Here is a 26,448-nt window from a genome sequence, read left to right as displayed (position 1 = left end):
TGCTACAAGCGCTGGAATGACCTGAAGCGCAGGGCAAAGAATAAGCTGGCCTCAAGTCATGCCGCAACTCTAGTGACTGGAGGTGGGTCTCCAGCAGACGACATAGAACTCACTCCACATGAGCAGGTTGCTGGGACCTACTTCACGGAGGAACAGATCCAAGGCGTGGGAGAACTGGCAGATTACGAGGCATTGTCCGGTGAGTGCACATGAATGGGTGTGTCATCCATGTGCATGGTGTGTGTGGGAGGGCTTCTGTTTGGGTGCCAGGGGAGGGTGTGTGTGCCTGAGTGGTTCGGCTCACCTATGTGCCTCTTCCTATACATTCTTGGCACCAGCATTTGGGTATAGCAGCATGCCTTCGGCCAACATTAGACATCCATCCCAACACCACGCCAGTTGCCCTTGGAGTGTCATCTTGCCACAACACTGTTGCTTATTTACCTCTGTTTATTCAGGCAGATCGTTTGCATAGCACTGCTTTTACTCAGGATTTCTCAGTCCTATTGTCACATGTCTGACATGGCTATGGTACAGTGGACTGGCTCAGTTTCGTGGACATGATAGTTTGGACATGTCCCTGTGCTATAGGACCATTTTTGACTGGCAGCTGCAGGTTAAACATTTGAACCATTACAATGAAAATAATCAATTATATGAGCAAACTAAACTGAATGAACAATTGGTGACCTCCTCTCGCTCTTCACTTCATGGCTAGGGTACATGCCATCTGTGTGATGGCATGTGTATTTGACCTGCCAATCACTGGCCAATGTGTGATGCCACTGCTAGGCAGCATGCAGCAAATGTGTTCATCTTCCATCTTGATGTCATCAATGTGTGCCATCTGCCTCCCCATCACACGCAGTGATGGTGCATGCATGGGAGTGTTTTAGTCATGTGGGACATGTGTCAATCAAGTACTGTTTCTGTAGCCTCTCAGCCCTAATTGTGTGCCATAGTGCTAATGCCTGTTTCCATTTGTTTTCTTTTATGTCTTTGCAGGGGAAGACGCACTTGATACTGCTGGTGTTGTGGAGATGGTGCAGACCCAGGAGGGGTCTCAGGGCTGACCGACCACCAGTGAGGGATGTGGTGTGGTGGTGGGTGAGAACCCACAACTGCAGCAGGTCGTGCTCTCAAGGGGTGTCTCTGGCTGCACCTTCCCCGAGCTGTATTCAGGTGTCGATTCGGATGATGAGACCTACGTGCCGTCGCAGATGAGTGTTCCTGGGAGGGATTCTGTTCTGTCCGACACACCTGCACCAGGGTTAGAACCCTCAATGGAGATGTCAGTGTTGGCAGGTACGCCTTTGGTGGTTACGGATGCAGGGTCACACTCCGTGACATCTGATCCTGTTCCTGGGCCAGCAGATCAGAGGGGGAATGCAGTCCTGCAGCCTCAGGCAGTGCCGGCACAGCAAGTCGCAGTTCGCCTTGCCCCAGACAGGTGTGGTGCCCGCCGACGTGGTGGCCGTACACCACCTGGCAATACCGCATGGGAGCAATCCATTTATGGTATGGCAACCCAACAGACAGCATCATCAGAGATGATGGCTCAAGCCATGGGTAGGGTGGCCACTTCCATTGTCCCCCCCGAAAGGCTGATGGAGCGACTACAGCAGGCAACCGACTCCATCTGCCAGTCACACAGGGAGGACATGTTGGCGTCCAACAGGGACAGGCGGGCGGCACTGGCGACTCTGCAGGAAGCCATCTCCATAGAGTCCCAGGGCCACAGGGAAGCCCTGAGGCTGGAACTCCTTCACCTCAGGACGACTCTTGTTGAGCTTGAGGCTTCAACAAACCGAAGGACAGAACAGCAGCTGGAGCGTCTCACCCGTACGCTCTCAGCTGAGATGTAGGCAACTAGGGCAGAGGTCCGGGCATCCCGTGAGTTGTTGCATGGGGACCTCCGCACACTTATCCTCCAGAACGAGACCTACCACACCTGCATGCTTGCAGCCATGGAGGAACAGACTAGGGCTTTGCGTGGGCTGCCTCCCATAGTGCCACCACCTCCTGATGCAGCTGCAGAGCGTGAGGATACCGACAGCAGTGATACTCCCACAATACGGTAGCCGTGTAGGCCATGAGCCCATGGAGGTGTTTTTTTTCTCGTAAGATAAACACAGGTGGGTTTTGGTGTGCACCCTGTCCTCGGACCTCCTCGGTGGCCTCCCCCACCCCCCGGGCCCATTAATGGCCATTTTATTTTTATTTATTTTATTTTTATTTTTTTTGGGGGGGCAGTGTGTTGCCTTGTGTGGCTCCCGTGGGCATACGCTGCATTGTGGCTGGGCACATGCAGGCTTGTCATGGATTTGGTTTAGATGCTTGGGTTTTTGTCACACACACCCTTCCTGCTTCCCGTTTCCATGGGCTTGCAAAGGGTGTGCCCAAGTCACATTGACGTACATGGTGACATTGGACTCCCATGATCTGTGTGGGCAGTCTGTAGTCAATACTGTGTATACATTCATAGTGCATATTGTTGTTGTATTGTACACTGCGTGGTGTATTGATATGTGCCTCTGCATCCATCTCATCCTCCATATTTGCAGGTCCATTCCTCATGTCTTCACAATGCGGTCCACCTTGGAACTGGAGTCCATGTTGTAAGCAGTGCACCTACACTCTTGCGTGGCGCTATCACTGTATACTTGGAAGTGTTCGGAGGGCTGTCATCATCAGGTGGTGAGGCTAGCTAATTTTTAAGTCTGTAATGTCATGTTTAAGGTAGGTTGGAGGTTGTGTAGGTGATTGGTATTCTTGGTAAATATTTGGTAATGTGGTTTGTAGGTCCTGCATTACTGTGAGCATTTCATGTGTGGACATGTTTCCATTAGGGACACTGTAGCTGCTGACACTTGGGGCATGTTGTGGGGATTAATTTCTTTCCTCTCACATTGCATGACATGCCATGGTGTGTTGTGTGGCCGTGCCGGGGAGGTGGTGGGTGACATGGCACTGTTTTCATGTAGTATTTTGCAAGTGGGTATTCATTTCTGCAGCATGGAAGTGTCTTTTCATGACACTGCATTGGTGGTGTTTGTTTAGGTAGGGATGCACACATTGTGGCACTTCCACATGAACAATCTCAGGCTGCTATGGTTCTGACAGTTGACAGTCCCTTTGTTCGTCTTAATTGTCAGGGCGAGTCATCATTGCTTATCAGATGGTATGTGCCAGGCCTGTGTGCACTCCACTGGGGTGTGGTTTCTATGTGAAGTAATTATCCACCAGCTGCGTACGAGCTGCCTCACCCCGTGCCCTCTCCCCTCCCATGCGCAGCGGCCGTGCATGTGGTTGGGGATGTGGGGGCACCACCATGTCCACAGCCAGGCCCCGGCGTGTTGCAACATTGTGCAGCACACATGCTGCCACTATAATCCTGCACACTACTGGGGGCGCATATAACAGCTGCCCGCCAGAACAGTCAAGGGAGCGAAAGTGTGACTTGAGCACTCTGAATGTGCGCTCCACTATGCCCCGGGTTGCAATATGGGCTGTGTTGTATCTTACCTCTGGAGGCATGATGGGGTTCCGAATTGGCGTCATCATGTGGGTGCTCAGAGGGTAGGCACTGTCCCCTGGTGAGGAGGTGATGGGTATCATTAGTGGGGTAGTGACATAACTCTGCATCTGACATGCATGCATGTGCTGTGGCATTCATACTCACCAAGCAGCCATGTATCGCCATGCCGCCCAGCTTCTAGGTCCCGGCTTAGGGTAGACATTCGGTAAATGAAGCTGTCGTGGGTGGACCCTGGATAGTTGGCATATACTGAGGTGATGATTCCCTTAGCATTACATACTAGCTGCACGTTGATGGAATGCCAGTGCTTGCGGTTCCTATAGATGTGCTCAGATGCCCTGGGGGCACGTAGTGCCACATGGGTGCAGTCAATGGCACCTAGCACTTTTGGGAATTGTGCCACACCGTAGAAATCGACGGTGGCAGCCTGCCTTTCTGCAGGTGTCCTGGGCAGGTATATGTGCCTACGGACTGATGGGCGTGCAGTGATGATGTTCAAGACCTGGCGTAGGCAGCGTGACTGCGTGGCCTGTGACACCCCACCCACTATGGCACTTGTCCGCTGAAATTATCCTGTGGCCAAGAAGTGCAGTACATTGAGGACCTTCTCCAGGGGGCTGAGTGCTTGGGAGCACAGGGTGGGTGATGTGAGGTCATCCTCCCACTCACTGACCAGGTCCAGTATTATGTGTGGGGGAAACCTGTACCTCCCATACACCTGGTCATCAGGCATCCCAAAAAGGCTGGTTCTGGGAGTGAAAATTTGGGCTCTCACTATCCTCCTCCTCCTCCTTTGGTAACCCACGGCCACTGCTGCTAGGAATGGTATATTCATCCTGGCGTATGAGCTTGTTTGTTGTTTGCGCGCACTTTTATGCTGCGCGGGTCGACATACGCCTGCTTCATGCTGGTGTACGTGTCTCAGGATTGGACCATTTATTTTTCGGCACGTCGTAGGCGAACGTGTGAATCTTCCCGCCCACCCAAGGAATACACGTAGCACGCTCTCCCAGGCCCAGTCGCGGGTAAAAATTCCTGCCCACCCCTGGAATACATGTAGCCCACTTTCACAGGCCCAGTCGCGTGTGGAAGTTCACGCGCACCCGGTAGTACACGTACCCAGGCCAATCGCGTGTGGGACTTCCCGTGCACCCCGAAGTACACGTACCAAGGCTAATCGCGTGTGGAACTTCCCGCGCACCCCGAAGTACACGTACCCAGGCAAATCGCACGGCTGGGGGGTGGGGGTGCAGGGGGACATGAGTGGGGCCTTGTGGAGGCTACCCCTGCACTGCTGTGGGGTGGGGGTAATAGGGGACATGATTGGGGGCCTGGTGGAGGCTGCCCCTGGTGGCTGGGGGTGGGGGTGGTGGGAGACATGGATGGAGGCCTGGTGGAGGCTGCCCCTGGTGACTGGGGGGTGGGGGTGGTGGTAGACATGAGTGGGGGCCTGGTGGAGGCTGCCCCTGCACTGCTGGGGGGTGGGGGTGCAGGGAGACATGAGTGGGGGCCTGGTGGAGGCTGCCCCTGGTGGCTGGGGGGTGGGGGTGGTGGGAGACATGAGTGGGGGCCTGGTGGAGGCTGCCCTTGCACTGCTGGGGGGTGGGGGTAATAGGGGACATGAGTGGGTGCCTGGTGGAGGCTGCCCCTGCACTGCTGGGGGTTGGGGGTGGTGGTAGACATGGGTGGGGACCTGGTGGAGGCTGCCCCTGCACTGCTGGGGGGTGGGGGTGCAGGGAGACATGGATGGGGGCCTGGTGGAGGCTGCCCCTGGTGGCTGGGGGGTGGGGGTGGTGGGACACATGAGTTGGACATGAGTGGGGGCCTGGTGGAGGCTGCCCCTGCACTGCTGGGGGTGGAGGTAATAGGGGACATGAGTGGGGGCCTGGTGGAGGCTGCCCCTGGTGGCAGGGGGTGGGGGTGATGGGAGACATGAGTGGGGGCCTGGTGGAGGCTGCCCCTCGTGGCTGGGGGGTGGGGGTGGTGGGAGACATGAGTTGGACATGAGTGGGGGCCTGGTGGAGTCTGCCCCTGCACTGCTGGGGGGTGGGGGTAATATGGGACATGAGTGGGGGCCTGGTGGAGGCTGCCCCTGGTGGCTGGGGGGTGGGGGTGATGGGAGACATGAGTGGGGGCCTGGTGGAGGCTGCCCCTGCACTGCTGGAGGGTGAGGGTGCATGGGGACATGAGTGGTTGCCTGGTGGAGGCTGCCCCTGCACTGCTGGGGGGTGGGGGTAATAGGGGACATGAGTGGGGGCCTGGTGGAGGCTGCCCCTGCACTGCTGGGGGATGGGGGTGGTGGGAGACATGAGTGGGGGCCTGGTGGAGGCTGCCCCTGGTGGCTGGGGGGTGGGGGTGGTGGGAGACATGAGTGGGGGCCTGGTGGAGGCTGCCCCTGCACTGATGGGGGGTGGGGGTAATAGGGTACATGAGTGGGGGCCTGGTGGATGCTGCCCATGGTGGCTTGCGGGTGAGGGTGATGGGAGACATGAGTGGGGGCCTGGTGGAGGCTGCCCCTGCACTGCTGGGGGGTGGGGGTGCATGGGGACATGAGTGGGGGCCTGGTGGAGGCTGCCCCTGCACTGCTGGGGGGAGAGGGTAATAGGGGACATGAATGGGGGCCTGGTGGAGGCTGCCCCTGCACTGCTGGGCGGTGGGGGTGGTGGGAGACATGAGTGGGGGCCTGGTGGAGGCTGCCCCTGCACTGCTGGGGGGTGGGGGTAATAGGGGACATGAGTGGGGGCCTGGTGGAGGCTGCCCCTGGTGGCTGGGGGGTGGGGGTGATGGAAGACATGAGTGGGGGCCTGGTGGAGGCTGCCCCTGCACTGCTGGGGGGTGGGGGTGCATGGGGACATGAGTGGGGGCCTGGTGGAGGCTGCCCCTGCACTGCTGGGGGGTGGGGGTAATAGGGGACATGAGTGGGGGCCTGGTGGAGGCTGCCCCTGCATGCTGGGGGGTGGGGGTGGTGGGAGACATGAGTGGGGGCCTGGTGGAGGCTGCCCCTGGTGGCTGGGGGTGGGGGTGGTGGGAGACATGAGTGGGGGCCTGGTAGAGCCTGCCCCTGCACTGCCGGGGGGTGGGGTAATAGGGGACATGAGTGGGAGCCTGGTGGAGGCTGCCCCTGATGGCTGGGGGGTGGGGTGATGGGAGACATGAGTGGGGGCCTGGTGGAGGCTGCCCCTGCACTGCTGGGGGGTGGGGGTGCATGGGGACATGAGTGGGGACCTGGTGGAGGCTGCCCCTGCACTGCTGGGGGTGGGGGTAATAGGGGACATGAGTGGGGGCCTGGTGTAGGCTGCCCCTGCACTGCTGGGGGGTGGGGGTGGTGGGAGACATGAGTGGGGGCCTGGTGGAGGCTGCCCCTGGTGGCTGGGGGGTGGGGGTGGTGGTAGATATGAGTGGTGGGTCTGGTGGAGGCTGCCCCTGCACTGCTGGGGGGTGAGGGTAATAGGGGACATGAGTGGGGGCCTGGTGGAGGCTGCCCCTGGTGGCTGAGGGGTGGGGGTGCATGGGGACATGAGTGGGGGCCTGGTGCAGGCTGCCCCTGCACTGCTGGGGGGTGGGGGTAATAGGGGACATGAGTGGGGGCTGGTGGAGGCTGCCCCTGCACTGCTGGGGGGTGGGGGTGGTGGGAGACATGAGTGGGGGCCTGGTGGAGGCTGCCCCTGGTGGCTGGGGGGTGGGGGTGGTGGGAGACTTGGGTGGGGGCCTGGTGGAGGCTGCCCCTGGTGGCTGGGGGATGGGGGTGGTGGGAGACATGAGTGGGGGCCTGGTGGAGGCTGCCCCTGCTCTGCTGGGGGGTGGGGGTGCATGGGGACATGAGCGGGGGCCTGGTGGAGGCTGCCCCTGCACTGCTGGGGGGTGGGGGTAATAGGGGACATGAGTGGGGCCTGGTGTAGGCTGCCCCTGCACCGCTGGGGGGTGGGGGTGGTGGGAGACATGAGTGGGGGCCTGGTGGAGGCTGCCCCTGCACTGCTGGGGGGTGGGGGTAATAGGGGACATGAGTGGGGGCCTGGTGGAGGCTTCCCCTGGGGGGTGGGGGTGATGGGAGACATGAGTGGGGGCCTGGTGGAGGCTGCCCCTGCACTGCTGGGGGGTGGGGGTGCATGGGGACATGAGTGGGGGGCCTGGTGGAGGCTGCCCCTGCACTGCTGGGGGGTGGGGGTAATAGGGGACATGAGTGGGGGCCTGGTGGAGGCTGCCCCTGCACTGCCAGGGGGTGGGGGTGGTGGGAGACATGAGTGGGGGCCTGGTGGAGTCTGCCCCTGCACTGCTGGGGGGTGGGGGTGGTGGGAGACATGGGTGGGGGCCTGGTGGAGGCTGCCCCTGGTGGCTGGGGGGTGGGGGGGTTGGGAGACATGAGTGGGGGCCTGGTGGAGGCTGCCCCTGGTGGCTGGGGGGTGGGAGTGGTGGTAGACATGAGTGGGGGCCTGGTTGAGGCTGCCCCTGCACTGCTGGGGGGTGGGGGTGCAGGGAGACATGAGTGGGGGCCTGGTGGAGGCTGCCCCTGGTGGCTGGGGAGTGGGGGTGATGGGAGACATGAGTGGGGGCCCGGTGGAGGCTGCCCCTGCACTGCTGGGGGGTGGGGGTGGTGGGAGACATGAGTGGGGGCCTGGTGGAGCCTGCCCCTGGTGGCTGGGGGGTGGGGGTGGTGGGAGACATGAGTGGGGGCCTGGTGGAGGCTGTCCCTGGTGGCTGGGGGGTGGGGGTGGTGGGAGACATGAGTGGGGGCTTAGTGGAGGCTGCCCCTGGTGGCTGGGGGGTGGGGGTGGTGGGAGATATGAGTGGGGGCCTGGTGGAGGCTGCCCCTGGTGGCTGGGGGATTGGGTGGTGGGAGACATGAGTGGGGGCCTGGTGGAGGCTGCCCCTGCACTGCTGGGGGGTGGGGGTGGTGCTAGACATGGGTGGGGGCCTGGTGGAGGCTGCCCCTGCACTGCTGGGGGGTGGGGGTGCAGGGAGACATGAGTGGGGGCCTGGTGGAGGCTGCCCCTGGTGGCTGGGGGATTGGGGTGGTGGGAGACATGAGTTGGACATGAGTGGGGGCCTGGTGGAGGCTGCCCCTGCACTGCTGGGGGTGGGGGTAATAGGGGACATGAGTGGGGGCCTGGTGGAGGCTGCCCCTGGTGGCTGGGGGTGGGGGTGATGGGAGACATGAGTGGGGGCCTGGTGGAGGCTGCCCCTGGTGGCTGGGGGGTGGGGGTGGTGGGAGACATGAGTTGGACATGAGTGGGGGCCTGGTGGAGTCTGCCCCTGCACTGCTGGGGGGTGGGGGTAATAGGGGACATGAATGGGGGCCTGGTGGAGGATGCCCCTGGTGGCTGGGGGGTGGGGGTGATGGGAGACATGAGTGGGGGCCTGGTGGAGGCTGCCCCTGCACTGCTGGGGGGTGAGGGTGCATGGGGACATGAGTGGTTGCCTGGTGGAGGCTGCCCCTGCACTGCTGGGGGGTGGGGGTAATAGGGGACATGAGTGGGGGCCTGGTGGAGGCTGCCCCTGCACTGCTGGGGGATGGGGGCGGTGGGAGACATAAGTGGGGGCCTGGTGGAGGCTGCCCCTGGTGGCTAGGGGGTGGGGGTGGTGGGAGACATGAGTGGGGGCCTGGTGGAGGCTGCCCCTGCACTGATGGGGGGTGGGGGTAATAGGGTACATGAGTGGGGGCCTGGTGGAGGCTGCCCATGGTGGCTTGCGGGTGGGGGTGATGGGAGACATGAGTGGGGGCCTGGTGGAGGCTGCCCCTGCACTGCTGGGGGGTGGGGGTGCATGGGGACATGAGTGGGGGCCTGGTGGAGGCTGCCCCTGCACTGCTGGGGGGTGGGGGTAATAGGGGACATGAATGGGGGCCTGGTGGAGGCTGCCCCTGCACTGCTGGGCGGTGGGGGTGGTGGGAGACATGAGTGGGGGCCTGGTGGAGGCTGCCCCTGCACTGCTGGGGGGTGGGGGTAATAGGGGACATGAGTGGGGGCCTGGTGGAGGCTGCCCCTGGTGGCTGGGGGGTGGGGGTGATGGGAGACATGAGTGGGGGCCTGGTGGAGGCTGCCCCTGCACTGCTGGGGGGTGGGGGTGCATGGGGACATGAGTGGGGACCTGGTGGAGGCTGCCCCTGCACTGCTGGGGGGTGGGGGTAATAGGGGACATGAGTGGGGGCCTGGTGGAGGCTGCCCCTGCATGCTGGGGGTGGGGGTGGTGGGAGACATGAGTGGGGGCCTGGTGGAGGCTGCCCCTGGTGGCTGGGGGGTGGGGGTGGTGGGAGACATGAGTGGGGGCCTGGTGGAGGCTGCCCCTGCACCGCTGGGGGGTGGGGGTAATAGGGGACATGAGTGGGAGCCTGGTGGAGGCTGCCCCTGGTGGCTGGGGGGTGGGGTGATGGGAGACATGAGTGGGGGCCTGGTGGAGGCTGCCCCTGCACTGCTGGGGGGGGTTGCATGGGGACATGAGTGGGGGCCTGGTGGAGGCTGCCCCTGCACTGCTGGGGGGTGGGGGTAATAGGGGACATGAGTGGGGGCCTGGTGTAGGCTGCCCCTGCACTGCTGGGGCGTGGGGGTGGTGGGAGACATGAGTGGGGGCCTGGTGGAGGCTGCCCCTGGTGGCTGGGGGGTGGGGGTGGTGGTAGATATGAGTGGGGGTCTGGTGGAGGCTGCCCCTGCACTGCTGGGGGGTGGGGTAATAGGGGACATGAGTGGGGGCCTGGTGGAGGCTGCCCCTGGTGGCTGGGGTTGGGGGTGCATGGGGACATGAGTGGGGGCCTGGTGCAGGCTGCCCCTGCACTGCTGGGGGGTGGGGGTAATAGGGGACATGAGTGGGGGCCTGGTGGAGGCTTCCCCTGCACTGCTGGGGGGTGGGGGTGGTGGGAGACATGAGTGGGGGCCTGGTGGAGGCTGCCCTGGTGGCTGGGGGGTGGGGTGGTGGGAGACTTGGGTGGGGGCCTGGTGGAGGCTGCCCCTGGTGGCTGGGGGGTGGGGGTGGTGGGAGACATGAGTGGGGGCCTGGTGGAGGCTGCCCCTGCTCTGCTGGGGGGTGGGGGTGCATGGGGACATGAGCGGGGGCCTGGTGGAGGCTGCCCCTGCACTGCTGGGGGGTGGGGGTAATAGGGGACATGAGTGGGGGCCTGGTGTAGGCTGCCCCTGCACCGCTGGGGGGTGGGGGTGGTGGGATACATGAGTGGGGGCCTGGTGGAGGCTGCCCCTGGTGGCTGCGGGGTTGGGTGGTGGTAGATATGAGTGGGGGTCTGGTGGAGGCTGCCCCTGCACTGCTGGGGGGTGGGGGTAATAGGGGACATGAGTGGGGGCCTGGTGGAGGCTTCCCCTGGGGGGTGGGGGTGATGGGAGACATGAGTGGGGGCCTGGTGGAGGCTGCCCCTGCACTGCTGGGGGATGGGGGTGCATGGGGACATGAGTGGGGACCTGGTGGAGGCTGCCCCTGCACTGCTGGGGGGTGGGGGTGGTGGGAGACATGAGGGGGGGCCTGGTGGAGGCTGCCCCTGGTGGCTGGGGGGTGGGGGTGGTGGGAGACATGGGTGGGGGCCTGGTGGAGGCTGCCCCTGGTGGCTGGGGTGGGGGTGGTGGGAGACATGAGTGGGGGCCTGGTGGAGGCTGCCCCTGGTGGCTGGGGGGTGGGGGTGGTGGTAGACATGAGTGGGGGCCTGGTTGAGGCTGCCCCTGCACTGCTAGGGGGTGGGGGTGCAGGGAGACATGAGTGGGGGCCTGGTGGAGGCTGCCCCTGGTGGCTGGGGAGTGGGGGTGATGGGAGACATGAGTGGGGGCCTGGTGGAGGCTGCCCCTGCACTGCTGGGGGGTGGGGGTGGTGGGAGACATGAGTGGGGGGCTGGTGGAGGCTGCCCCTGGTGGCTGGGGGGTGGGGGTGGTGGTAGACATGAGTGGGGGCCTGGTTGAGGCTGCCCCTGCACTGCTGGGGGGTGGGGGTGCAGGGAGACATGAGTGGGGGCCTGGTGGAGGCTGCCCCTGGTGGCTGGGGGGTGGGGGTGGTGGGAGACATGGGTGGGGGCCTGGTGGAGGCTGCCCCTGGTGGCTGGGGGGTGGGGGTGGTGGGAGACATGAGTGGGGGCCTGGTGGAGGCTGCCCCTGGTGGCTGGGGGGTGGGGGTGGTGGTAGACATGAGTAGGGGCCTGGTTGAGGCTGCCCCTGCACTGCTGCGGGGTGGGGGTGCAGGGAGACATGAGTGGGGGCCTGGTGGAGGCTGCCCCTGGTGGCTGGGGGATTGGGTGGTGGGAAACATGAGTGGGGGCCTGGTGGAGGCTGCCCCATGCACTGCTGGGGGGTGGGGGTGGTGCTAGACATGGATGGGGGCCTGTTGGAGGCTGCCCCTGCACTGCTGGGGGGTGGGGGTGCAGGGAGACATGAGTGGGGGCCTGGTGGAGGCTGCCCCTGGTGGCTGGGGGGTGGGGGTGGTGGGAGACATGAGTTGGACATGAGTGGGGGCCTGGTGGAGGCTGCCCCTGCACTGCTGGGGGGTGGGGTTAATAGGGGACATGAGTGGGGGCCTGGTGGAGGCTGCCCCTGGTGGCTGGGGGGTGGGGGTGATGGGAGACATGAGTGGGGACCTGGTGGAGGCTGCCCCTGCACTGCTGGTGGGTGGGGGTGGTGGTAGACATGGGTGGGGGCCTGGTGGAGGCTGCCCCTGCACTGCTGGGGGGTGGGGGTGCAGGGAGACATGAGTGGGGGCCTGGTGGAGGCTGCCCCTGGTGGCTGGGGGTGGGGGTGGTGGGAGACATGTGTTGGTGATCAGTAGTGCAAGGTGACATGTGGGTTGGCTGGTGGACATGGCCATGGTGGATGGGTTGTCTGTGGGACATGAGCAGGGGTGCAGGGTTGTACCGCCTGCAGGGGCGGTGGAGGGTGTAGAGGGAACACCTGGGAGGACTCACATGTCCAAATCACGTGTAGCATTCCGCGGCACCACCGAAATACACGTACCCTGCAGAAATCGCGTGTGAATCTTCCGCGCACCTCAGAATACACGTACCCAGGCCAATCGCGTGTGGAACTTCCCGTGCACCCCGAAGTACACGTACCCACGCCAATCGCGTGTGGAACTTCCCACGCACCCCCACCTACCCAGGCCAATCGCGTGTGGAACTTCCCGTGCACCCCGCAGTACACGTACCCAGGCCAATCGCGTGTGGAACTTCCCGCGCACCACCACCTACCCAGGCCAATCGCGTGTGGATCGACCCGCGCACCCCGTAGTACACGTACCCAGGCTAATCGCGTGTGGAACTTCCCGCGCACCCCAAAGTACACGTACCCAGGCTAATCGCGTGTGGAACTTCCCGCGCACCCAGGAACACTCGCACACGCTATTTTTCACACAGCGGGTGTCCGTGTTTGTCGGTGCCCCTTTGCACCTCATTTGTCCTAGAGGGCCACTGTATGGCCCATTCATCATGGCTGTATATGGGTGCTTTTTGTTAGCGCACATTTTGGCGCACATTTTTTTCAGTCGCAGGGGTGCTACCCCCTGCTTTCTTGGGCGTACTTGTTTGGCCCTGTGCACGTCTTTGACCGTGCGCTGGTTTGCCCTATTCGATTCCATGAATACGGGTTGTAGGCGAGTGTGTGGGCGTTCCGCGCACTTGCCTCCTGTACTTCCCCCGTGACGCCCATATTTTCACGCGTTGTTCCCCATTCCGAGTGTTACGCCCCGTGTTCCGCCTACTTTTGTGATGTGCGCCGCGCTATGTGCGATTTCGCAGTGGCCGTGGCGCACGCTGTTTCATGAACTGTGCGCCGGCGTGCGCGGCGCACATTTTTAGCACACATCCAATGTTTTTCTCGCGCACGGACTTCCATGAATCGCTGTGCGCTGGTTTTCCTGCGATTTTCGCACTTGCACTGTGATTTTCGCACTTGCACTGCGATTCGCACATTTTGGCACCTCTGCGCGGGAATTTTCGGCGCACATTAATTCCATGAATCGACCCCATGGTGTCAATACCCTCCCTGTATGAACCCCTAACTATGTTCCCCAAATGAAGTGTTAACCACATACCAAAGCCGAACGATTCACAGAGTGTTGTCTAAATTATAACACGGGTGTTGGGGAAGGGATAAAAGTTTATAGTACTGTTAAAGCAAGAATGACCTCAGCCTGTCGTAAGACACCATGTGTCTTGCAGATTCAATGAAAGGGCTTGATACAGCCCACCTAGTGCTAACTTACGATTGCTGCTAATGTACAAAGGAAGGCGAAAAAGCATTACTGAGAGTACTTGTGTGTCATACAGTGGGACACGTTTAATTGTTATGACAAGAATGTAAATGTACAATCACAAATGAACGTATTGCTTCTATGCTCCTGAGGACACAACCAAACCTAATGCTACCTCATGTGTTATCTATCCATCTGTTGCTTTATGTAACTGCTAAAATGTATTCAACTAATGTTATGTGATATATGTAACACTGCCAGACTCTCATAGTCGTATATGAGGAAGTACATGAATGTATAAACACTAGAATTGTGTAATCATCCTAATATTACTAACTTTACTAACCGTCCCCTCGTATGGTATAGTGTGCAGCCCAGGAACAGAAAATTGCGTATAACCACAAGGCCATCGCCACCTCCTCCCGCCAAGGCCCGCCAGGGCTTGCTGGTGCGCGGGCAGCACAGCCTCACCTCCCCTCATTCAGTTGGACCAGCTTCAAGTATTCACCTCCCCCATATCCGAGGCCGCCATGGTTGGCCAAATGAAGTATTTACAACCTGGTCCTAAACCCCACCGCCTCAAGGGGCCAAAGGTGCACCCTCACTGATCCAGTAGTACTCCAGCTCACCCCAAGTTAATGGGCCTTGGAGAATAGATATTCAACCCTCGACTAACGTATCATAAAGTAATTCCTCACCACAGCCAACAGGACAGACCGACAAGGCAGCTCACCTTGCGCCCTCAGAACATATACACAGGTTTATGACACCCGGTAACAGGGCAAAAGTAACAGTACACTGATGTATTGGTGAAGCTCCACATTGCATGTGTTTCTCCGGTCTCCTATTACTTCTTAGAGTAACATATTGTAGGATTTACAGGACAACTGGAATCGTCTAAAGGATGAGTGTTTGTGTGTGTGTGGCCACAAGGGCAGAATGTTAGTGCAGCCAATAATCAATGACACTGACCGCGCCTGGCCTGGCAGATCCACCCCAATGAGCCCAGCTGACCCATCCACCCCACTTTGGCACCACGCGGATGTCCACCAATCCTGGAGCGGCTCATCACTGCCTCACCTATAATTAGTCGACGCCACCCAATCCCTGAGACTATGTGCCCGCTATAGCATGTAGGACTTATGACGTGGTTTTGTAATAAATAAGACTGTCTGCTATTGTCAGACAGAGCGCTCTCAGAGCTTGCAGGTCCTTTGCATGCCCTATCTGATTAGATAAAAACCCTTTACGTTCACCAGCACTTGATCTTGGTCTCATTCCCTCCAGAGGTGTGTCCGTTACTGCCGCTCATTGCGGGGAGTGTACTGCCTTTTGAGGACGCTTGCTTTCAGAAGGACCAATCAACTAAAAAGAGAGTCAACTCTGCACCCAAAGATGACAAGATTCTGTTCAGCCTGAATCGGCTCAGACCAAAGAAATTGCCACACTATTGCAAAACATTTGGAAAGCGTTTGCACATTTAAAATGTGGATCCAGAACGTAGGAGCTATGTAGATTCTCCACCATCCATTGTGAATTCCAAAGTGAAGACATTAGCAAATACCTAAAGTCCAAGTGTTATGTGACTGCCCAAAGAACCTGTAACTATTGGGTTGTCTTAAGAGAATTGTTTTTTCAATGATAGTGGAACATGCTCTGCCTGTACTCATGCAATGAACAAAGTTAAATAGTTTAAATTACATTCCAATAAAGTTATCTAGATTAAACAATATATACTTTGTCAGAGCATGTATGGAATGTACATGATATTATGCATTGGCTATGTGTTACCACTACCAACAGTGAATTGAGACGCCATATTAATGAACATATTTGTTCATGAGGAATCAGAAAGCTGTTGCTCCATCATCAGCACATTGGGAGGGACAGCTTCAGAATGAAAACGGGCAAAATGAGTGCTTGACCGAGATAAAGTTCCTTCCTTGAAGAGAGGGGACGACAGTGAACAGGCATCAAAAAGGATCCAAACGTGTTTTATCTTTATGTTAATGTTAATGTTAAAGGACATTTGTACCGCGCACTGTCACCATCGAAGTGGTCCCCTGGCGCTCTGGCGGCTCTGAAAAAGGAGAGGGGGTAGGTTAGTGGGAATAAGCTGGAAAAGTGCAAGAGAGCAGTGATGTGCTGTTGGCAGCCTCAGCCCGGTGGATCCGTTGGCTGGGCTTGGGGGTGTTTTATGGTCCGTAGTCGTCGCGTGCTGTTGTGCAAGTCTAAGTGTGGTTTGTTTTGTTGTTGCATTGTTGTGAAGTTTGTGCAGATTGCTGCGTTTAAGGCTTGTGGTTGTGTTTGGTTATAGTTTGAGAGGTGTCTGCAAAGTGATGGAATTGTTAGTTGGTTGGTTAGTTGCCATTGCTGTCCTTGCAATTGTGGGATTCCATCGAGGTGCGGTACATGCTAACAGTCACATTTCTATCTAGATGCCGCGCAAGCTAAAGTTCAGAATTCCATACTAGTGTGGCACAAGCTAACAGTCACATTTCTATCTAGATGCGATACAGGCTAGGTTCAGAATTCTAAGTGTGGTGCATGCTAAGAATCACATATGCTAACAATCACATTTCTGAAATTCCATCTAAATGTGGCATATGCTAACAATCATATTTCTATCTAGATGCGATGCGGGCTAAGCTTTAGAATTCCAACTAAGTGTGGCATATGCTAACAATCACATTTCTGTCTAGATTTGGCGCAGACTAAACTTGAGAATTCCATCTAAGTGTGGCATATGCTAACAATCACATTTCAGAAATTCCATCTAAGTGTGGCATATGCTAACAATCACATTTCTGAAATTCCATCGAGGTGTGGCATATGCTAACAATCACATTCCTGTCTAGATTTGGCGCAGACTAAACTTGAGAATTCCATTTAAGTGTGGCGTATGCTAACAATCACATTTCTGAAATTCCATCTAAGTGTGGCATATGCTAACAATCATATTTCTATCTAGATGCAAAGCGGGTTAAGTTTGAGAATTCCATCTAGGTGTGGCATATGCTAACAGTCATATTTCTGTCTAGATTCAGCGCAGACTAAACTTGAGAAATTCCATCTCAGTGTGACATATGCTAACAATCACATTTCTGAAATTCCATCTAAGTGTGGCATATGCTAACAATCACATTTCTGAAATTCCATCTAGGTGTGGCATATGTTAACAATCACATTCCTGTCTAGATTTGGCGCGGACTAAACTTGAGAATTCCATCTAGGTGTGGCATATGCTAACAATCACATTTCTGTCTAGATTTGGCGCAGACTAAACTTGAGAATTCCATGTAAGTGTGGCATATACTAACAATCACATTTCTGAAATTCCATCTAAGTGTGGCATATGCTAACAATCATATTTCTATCTAGATGCAACGCGGGTTAAGCTTGAGAATTCCATCTAGGTGTGGCATATGCTAACAGTCATATTTCTGTCTAGATTCGGCGCAGACTAAACTTGAGAAATTCCATCTAAGTGTGGCATATGCTAACAATCACCTTTCTGAAATTCCATCTAAGTGTGGCATATGCTAACAATCACATTTCTGAAATTCCATCTAGGTGGGGCATATGCTAAGAATCACATTCCTGTCTAGATTTGGCGCGGACTAAACTTGAGAATTCCGTCTAAGTGTGGCATATGCTAACAGTCATATTTCTGTCTAGATTCGGCACAGACTAAACTTGAGAAATTCCATCTAAGTGTGGCATATACTAACAATCACATTCCTGTCTAGATTTGGCGCAGACTAAACTTGAGAAATTCCATCTAAGTGTGGCATATGCTAACAATCACATTTCTGAAATTCCATCTAAGTGTGGCATATGCTAACAATCATATTTCTGAAATTCCATCTAAGTGTGGCATATGCTAACAATCACATTTCTGAAATTCCATCGAGGTGTGGCATATGCTAACAATCACATTCCTGTCTAGATTTGGCGCATACTAAACTTGAGAATTCCATTTAAGTGTGGGGTATGCTAACAATCACATTTCTGAAATTCCATCTAAGTGTGGCATATGTTAACAATCACATTTCTATCTAGATGCAAAGCGGGTTAAGCTTGAGAATTCCATCTAGGTGTGGCATATTCTAACAGTCATATTTCTGTCTAGATTCGGCACAGACTAAACTTGAGAAATTCCATCTCAGTGTGACATATGCTAACAATCACATTTCTGAAATTCCATCTAAGTGTGGCATATGCTAACAATCACATTTCTGAAATTCCATCTAGGTGTGGCATATGTTAACAATCACATTCCTGTCTAGATTTGGCGCGGACTAAACTTGAGAATTCCATCTAAGTGTGGCATATGCTAACAATCACATTTCTGAAATTCCATCTAAGTGTGGCATATGCTAACAATCATATTTCTATCGAGATGCAACGTGGGTTAAGCTTGAGAATTCCATCTAGGTGTGGCATATGCTAACAATCACATTTCTGTCTAGATTTGGCGCAGACTAAACTTGAGAATTCCATCTAAGTGTGGCATATACTAACAATCACATTTCTGAAATTCCATCTAGGTGTGGCATATGCTAACAATCACATTTCTGTCTAGATTTGGCGCAGACTAAACTTGAGAATTCCATCTAAGTGTGGCATATGCTAACAATCACATTTCTGAAATTCCATCTAAGTGTGGCATATGCTAAGAATCACATTTCTGAAATTCCATCGAGGTGGGGCATATGCTAACAATCACATTCCTCTCTAGATTTGGCGCAGACTAAACTTGAGAATTCCATTTAAGTGTGGCGTATGCTAACAATCACATTTCTGAAATTCCATCTAAGTGTGGCATATGCTAACAATCACATTTCTGAAATTCCATCGAGGTGTGGCATATGCTAACAATCACATTCCTGTCCAGATTTGGCGCAGACTAAACTTGAGAATTCCATTAAAGTGTGGCATATGCTAACAATCATATTTCTATCTAGATGCAAAGCGGGTTAAGCTTGAGAATTCAATCTAGGTGTGGCATATGCCAACAGTCATATTTCTGTCTAGATTCGGCGCAGACTAAACTTGAGAAATTCCATCTCAGTGTGACATATGCTAACAATCACATTTCTGAAATTCCATCTAAGTGTGGCATATGCTAACAATCGCATTTCTGAAATTCCATCTAAGTGTGGCATATGCTAACAATCATATTTCTATCAAGATGCAACGCGGGTTACGCTTGAGAATTCCATCTAGGTGTGGCATATGCTAACAATCACATTTCTGTCTAGATTTGGCGCAGACTGAACTTGAGAATTCCATCTAAGTGTGGCATATACTAACAATCACTTTTCTGAAATTCCATCTAAGTGTGGCATATGCTAACAATCATATTTCTATCTAGATGCAACGCGGGTTAAACTTGAGAATTCCATCTAGGTGTGGCATATGCTAAGAGTCATATTTCTGTCTAGATTCGGCGCAGACTAAACTTGAGAAATTCCATCTAAGTGTGGCATATGCTAACAATCACCTTTCTGAAATTCCATCTAAGTGTGGCATATGCTAACAATCACATTTCTGAAATTCCATCTAGGTGTGACATATGCTAAGAATCACATTCCTGTCTAGATTTGGCGCTGACTAAACTTGAGAATTCCATCTAAGTGTGGCATATGCTAACAGTCATATTTCTGTCTAGATTCGGCACAGACTAAACTTGAGAAATTCCATCTAAGTGTGGCATATACTAACAATCACATTTCTGTCTAGATTCGGCACAGACTAAACTTGAGAAATTCCATCTAAGTGTGGCATATACTAACAATCACATTTCTGTCTAGATTTGGCACAGACTAAACTTGAAGATTCATATAGGTGTGGCATGTGCTAACAATCACATTCCTGTCTAGATTTGGCGCAGACTAAACTTGAGAAATTCCATCTAAGTGTGGCATATGCTAACAATCACATTTCTGAAATTCCATCTAAGTGTGGCATGTGATAACAATCCCATTTCTGAAATTCCATCTAAATGTGGCATATGCTAACAATCACATTTCTAAAATTCCATCAAAGTGTGGCATATGCTAACAATCAGATTTCTGAAATTCCATCTAGATGTGGCATATGCTAACAATCACATTCCTGTCTAGATTTGGCGCAGACGAATCTTGAGAATTCCATCTAAGTGTGGCATATGCTAACAATCACATTCCTGTCTAGATATGGCTCAGGCTAATCTTTGTGGTTCTCTCAGGGTATGGTACTGGTCAGAGGCATTGCTGGGGGGGCTAAGGGGGTTATAGCCCCTGGTCTTTTGGGTGCAGCCCCAGATAGAATTTCAGGAGCTACAGCCAAAAGGCTAGCTAGCCCCCAGTCTCAACAGTTCTGACATCAGAGTAGCCCCAGGTCTTTTCCAGACCTAGCAACACCCCTGGTACTGGTTAACATTATACTGCAGACCATTCAAAGGTAAGTTAGAGTGGCAGGAGCTTTCTGGAGTAGAGTAATTGCTCTACACCCCACTCATGCCAGCACTTACAGTTTTGTCGGTGTCTGGTGGCTTCATTGGCTTCCCCTGCTGACACCTGCAAACACTCTTTGGAGCCACCATTGTAGGAGCCGCCCTTGGCCTTGGGGCCCTTAGCTGCAGGGGCTGCCGGGCAGAGGGCTGCCCTGGGAGGGTTCATGATATGGGGGGATGACCAATGGGGCTGCTGGAGGGTCGGGAGGTGGGATTGGCCATGGCACGAATGGGACATGGGGAAAAGTGCATGTAGCGCCGAGCGCGCTAGATCACCATTTTAAAAACACTTTTACAGTGTTTCTGGCTGTTTGGGGGGCATTTGGGCAAGGCTCAGGGTCACAACTCACCTTAGCCTGCTGCCTTCCTTGTGATGGTGCCGGTGGGGACGCCTCGCTCCACTACGATGTTTGGAGGGGGGGATGACCAATGGGGCTGGGGGGAGGGTCGGGAGGTCAGATTGGCCAGGGCAGGAATGGGACATGGGGAAAAGTGCATGTAGCGCTGAGCGCGCTGGATCACCATTTTTTAAACACCTTTACAGTGTTTATGGCTGTTTGGGGGGCATTTGGTCAAAGCTCAGGGTCACAACTCACCTTAGCCTGCTGCCTTCCTTGTGATGGTGCCGGCGGGGACGCCTCGCTCTACTACGATGTTTGGAGGGGGGGATTCGGCGCATTCATTATGAGCAATTAGAGACAGTTTAGATAGTCATGAATTAAACAGGTGTTTTTTAAATTGTGTACTTCATGTCGAGTTATCTGAAATGTAGTAGTTTTAATACAATGATCTACATTTATTATTTATTATTAAGTGCCATTCTGCCCGCAAATCCCCATTTGTTAAACAGGGATTTGCGGGCAGAATGGCACCCAAATCCCCGTTTTTCGGTGCACAAATTCCATGAATCTGCCCCTAAATGTCTTTACCGAATCATTATTGAATGCATCACTGATCATTCGCCTTATCAGAAATCAGTGATTAATTGGTAAATTCTTTCATCATTGTATTGCATAGTTTATTGGGGGTAATTAATAGCTGTGTTCATTTGCATTTTCCTCATGATAGTAGTGAATGTATAGGTTCCAGATATTTTGGATGTACTGTTGAGAACTTTTTGATTAACCTAGTTCGTTGCATGCAGTTTGAAGTAAAAGATGTACTCTTCATCATTTGGATATGGGGTTTCTTCTTCCTCGACCACCCATCAGGCAGCTCGGTGCCAGCACTGAAAGGACACCATCTAGAAGAGATAGACCTTTCCTCACCCCACAAAGATGGCTCAAACATTTGGAGGTAAGGTTTGTCACTGATAGAGTCAGGAACAAAGAAGAGATGGAAACATTGTCAAGATCCTCAATCCAAACGTGGACACCTGGGTGTAGATGTCCATAGTGATCTGGCTATGGCCAATGGATTTTGAGGATTTTTCATCCCCACGTTCAACCCCTGGTGGCAAAAATAGTATTGGCCGTAAGGAGATTTATCACCACCGAGCTTCATGGAAGGGGAGGATACATTTAATTAAGTCCCCTGGCTGGCTGCTCGGTTAGAGGTGGGGTAGCCATGGGGGTGTGATCCACTGCATGCTGTGCTATTCTGAGACCGGGGGCGATGTGAGAAAGATCCTTGTGGTCTACCCCCACCATGCCCCAACCATTGGGCAGTGGCTCCTCACATTTACAAGAGGGGCCACTAAGCCCTTTAAGGGAGCTCCAAGCCAGAGTAAAGTAGCCAAACCCCCAAGCACCCCGATGCTAGTACCAGTCCCAACGTCTGCCCCACAGAGTGATCGCGTGACCTCAACCTGCCACAAGATATTCTGATATGTCACTTCTCAACTCATATAGAATGATATTTAAGGCACCCAAGAAGGATTGTTTGTAAAGTACCAAAAAAAAACGCAGATAGTGTGACATCAGTCACTGAAACCAAAAACTGTAGATGGGCATACCCCTAATTTCGGAGACACCTGGGGTCAATAATGGAACAACAGCAAGATAGTATCTCGAGAGAAAAATGCAAACATAACACAATTTTGTCAAATTATTAGCAACTCCTCATTAATGTACTGGAATCATAGTAGAAGAAATAGCAAGTGCAAGTAAAAGGATCAGATTAATCTTCAAAATTTCATTTTTTATTCATAAGAAACAAGAAAAACAAATATCTTAAAAAACACATTCACAAGACAATATTAACAAGACAATGGGCCTCATTATGAGCATGGAGGTAAAAATGCATTAATTACCGGCATGGCGGTATTAGCACGTCCGTGCCCCCTTGACCCTGCTAATAGCGGGCGATTACGAGAGCGCGAGAACGCGCGAACCCCCATGCCGGTAAAGGCCGCACACCATGCCGCTGAAGGCCCCCCAAACCCATGATGACGCCATCACAGGACCCGCCGATACCGCCTCCGCCTAGGAGCAACCCCTTAACAACGGACCCGGTAATACCATCATGCTAATACCGGGTCTGTAATACTGGACCCGGAAGTAACGTCATTGCGCCGGAACGGGAAATCCGCTGCCGGCCATCTTTAAAAATACAATCCATTGCAATCCTCTCAGCACACCAGAGTGGAGAGCAGGGCCATACCATCCATCATGTCTAAGGCAACCTGCAAGACCACCCCCCGCCTGCGCAAGAAGCGCTTCTCCGATGAGGTGCTCAACATGGTTGCTGATACGCTGGTGGCCCATGCGGATGAGGTGTTCACCAACAACCTAAAACGGGGAGTGCAACTCTGAAAAAAAACAAATATGGGAGGAGGTGGTGCGTAAGGTGACAGCGGTAGGCACCTCCCACGCATGGTGAAAGACTGTAAGAAGAGATGGGATGACCTACGTCTCCGGGTGCGAAACATCCTATCATCCAATCGCAGGGAGGCCATGGCTACAGGCGGGGGCCCGCACTCACCGATCAAACTGATGCAATCGGAGGAGACCTGCAGCACCACTATATATATGGAGTCGGTTGAGAGTTTCGGTGAAATAGAGAGGGGTGCGGCGACATCGGGAGATGGAGGTGAGTGACCCTGCAAACCCCAGTAAACCAAAGTATCACGTAGTATAACAGATGTGAAAATGAACCAAGCCCATGCATGGACCATCATACATACATAAACAGTTGTGGTGGCCCAAACCCTGGCACAATGAAATGCATGCTGCGTGCCAATCCCATTACCAACAGACACCCAACACACAGGGATCTTTCACATGTTACACATCACACAAAATGCAATACAATTGTATGCCACCTGGTGCACATCAGTACAGAATGGAGATGCCACAGTGTATGCCAATATGCCCCCCCCCTGAAAGTAACCTGTGTGTCACACCTACACACCTACAAGAATGCAATACATGAAAAATAAAATAGTGTACAGCACCAAATCATGCATCTTGCATCTAACACCATCACTGATGCCCTGTATCTCTTGTTCCCTCACAGGCACTAATGCAGAAAGTGAAGGGCAGGAGCCTGCCCCAAGGGCATCCACACACACTAAGGCATCCAGGGCCACACCAGAAGGCACTGGGCCATCCACCTCCAGGGCAGCACCAACATCCAGAATGCAACACAGGGCACCAGTACAGCCCAGGCCAGCTGAGGAGGACAATTCAGCAGCCAACGAGACTGACAATACAGATTCGGCAACAATTACGCAGTCTGCTGCCACCAGTTCTGTAGGTGAGGCAGCAGCCACAGCCCCCCTCAGTGACGTGGAGGTCCACAACGAGGAACACCAGGACATGGACGACGACATCCTTGTAGAATGTGCCCATTCTCCAAGTCCTCAGTCCTCCCCCCAGCACTCCACAAAGGGCACACCAGCATGCCCCATGCAGATACATGCAACTCTACTGAGAAGTCCGCATCTTACCACCATGTCAGAGGGCAGTCCTGCAATGGTCCACCCAGCCACAGCACCGTCCACCTCCACGGCCCCCACCGACATGGATGCATGCCTGTTGAGGGTAGAGGCCTGCCAGGACTCAATGATAGAACTGGTGCGCCAGTATGTGGCCGAGGGGGTACAGACACGCCGTGAAATACGGGAGGCAAATTCCGCAACCATAACGTCCATCAATTCAAGCGCCATAGTCATTTGTGACAGTTTAGGGGCGGTGACACAGGTCCTTAGCAGGATTCTGGAACATATGCAGCAGCAACAACCTGCACCGGCGGTGACAAATCCATCCACCTCCACCCATCGACCACACCTGCAAGCTCGACTCCCTCAAGCCCTGTGCGGATGATGAGGCGCAGTGCAAGGCACATGGAAATGCTGCCCCCCCACCCGAAAAGAGGCCGGAAATAGCCGGTCCAACCACATCGTGTGTGGGAACACAATGGGTGAGGGGGCGGTGGTATTGGTGGTGTTTGGGGGTGTTGGGGGTGTTTATTGGGGGCATGGGGTGTTTTGGGGGTATGGGCTGTTTCGGGGGTATGGGGAATTTGGGGGTTATGTGGCGTTTGGGTTTTTTGGGGGAGGAGGGAGGGCGTGTGAGTGGTGGAGGGAGGAAGCACTATATTGTTATTTTTCCTAATACACCCGTTGCGTTCAAATTCATTTCATGACTGGACATTGTTCATTTCGTGTGTGTTTATTCTATTCATGACAGCGCACAGTGCCCCACACACCCTGTGTCCATGTCCACATGGTCCCAGTGTTCAGTGTATTACTAACACATAACCATCAACGTCCCTGTGGTTCAGAAGCAATCGTCAATCAGTGATTGGCGTACAGCACGGCCATCTTGTGCATCACGAACTGCCAGGGGTGCTGCTTCTCCTCCATCATCATCCTCATCATCCTCACCCGGTGAATGCATGTCAATGTCAGGTGGCAGTGGTACGTTTCTCCGGATGCACATGTTGTGCAGCATGACACAGACCATGGTGATCTTTGCCACCTTCTCAGGCCCATAAAGGAGTGCTCCAACAGACCTGCTTAGGCAGAGGAACTGTGTCTTCAACAGGCCAAAGGTCTGCTCAATCACAACACGGGTACGGGTATGAACCCAATTGTACTCCTCTTAGTGCCTGTTATGCGGGTTCCATACAGGGGTAAGTAGCCACGGCTTCAAGGGATAGCCACCATCACCTGCATGGGAGCACAAAGAGGTATGTGTGAGTCAATATCTAACCTGACACCTTTAGGAATCACTGCCATGGCTGCAGCTATTTGGTGTTGACATGCACATGTCCCTGGATGTATGCACACAGGTTCATTTGATGCATTTTATACTGTACTATGGTCTGCTGGTGTGGATTGTGTTGTACAGATGATGCAGGGTGTTCACTTGCATGCTGATGCGGATGTACTGTGGATGTGGAACGATGTCTTGCCACCCATATTTGCGGTGTATGGTACTGTGTACCTATTCACACTAGCGGCATTGCCACAGGTGTAATCATGTTTAGTCATCCATGGCTTGACATACCCATGGTGGCCTGCTTGTGTTTCTGGCATGTTGTCATTGATGTGCAGCATTGGTCTTATGTATGCAATTGATGTGTAATGTTCAGGTTGGGATGTTCAGGGCAACAGTGTTTAGCTGTAAGTGCATTGTCCATTCACCGACCAATCCCAGCCAGGTGGAGTATGCATCCCCCCAATCCCACCCAGGTTGAGTATGCATCCCCCCAATCCCACCCAGGTGGAGTATGCATCCCTCCCATCCCCCCCAATCCCACGCAGGTGGAGTATGCATCCCCCCATCTCACAACCCCACTGCACTGCCATGGCCCAGTCAGGCAACTTACCAAGCAGCCAGGCATGTCGTCCAGCATGTCGCTCCATGTAGCGGGGTAGCGTGGAGTTATGCAGCACCATGGAATCATGTGTAGATCCGGGATATCGGGTGCAACAATGTGTGATATGATATGATATGATATGATAGTTTATTTATATAGCGCCTATACACAATGTGTTTCAAAGCTCTTCACGGCAAGGGAGGGAACAAGGGAAAAAACAATTACATTCTTACAGGCCATGAACAGTAAGGATGGGAAATTAACTATCGTACTCGGCCTGACGACATTTCAGATAGTGCAGGAGCTAAAACATAGATAAGGAAGGGTGGGGGAGAGTGGGAAGTAAATGGAAACAGACAGGCGACTACCGTACTAGGCCTGACGACATTTCTGGTAGAGCCGGAAAAAAAACAAGAGGTGAGGGAGAGGGGTGCAGAAAGGTAGGGGAGGAACAAAACAAGTTACTACCATATTAGGCCTG

The sequence above is a fragment of the Ambystoma mexicanum genome, chromosome 3p (genome assembly GCF_040938575.1).
Source record: "Ambystoma mexicanum isolate Mex_15411 chromosome 3p, UKY_AmexF1_1, whole genome shotgun sequence".
In the NCBI taxonomy this organism is placed as follows: Eukaryota; Metazoa; Chordata; class Amphibia; order Caudata; family Ambystomatidae; genus Ambystoma; species Ambystoma mexicanum.
This window is presented reverse-complemented; position numbering follows the sequence as displayed.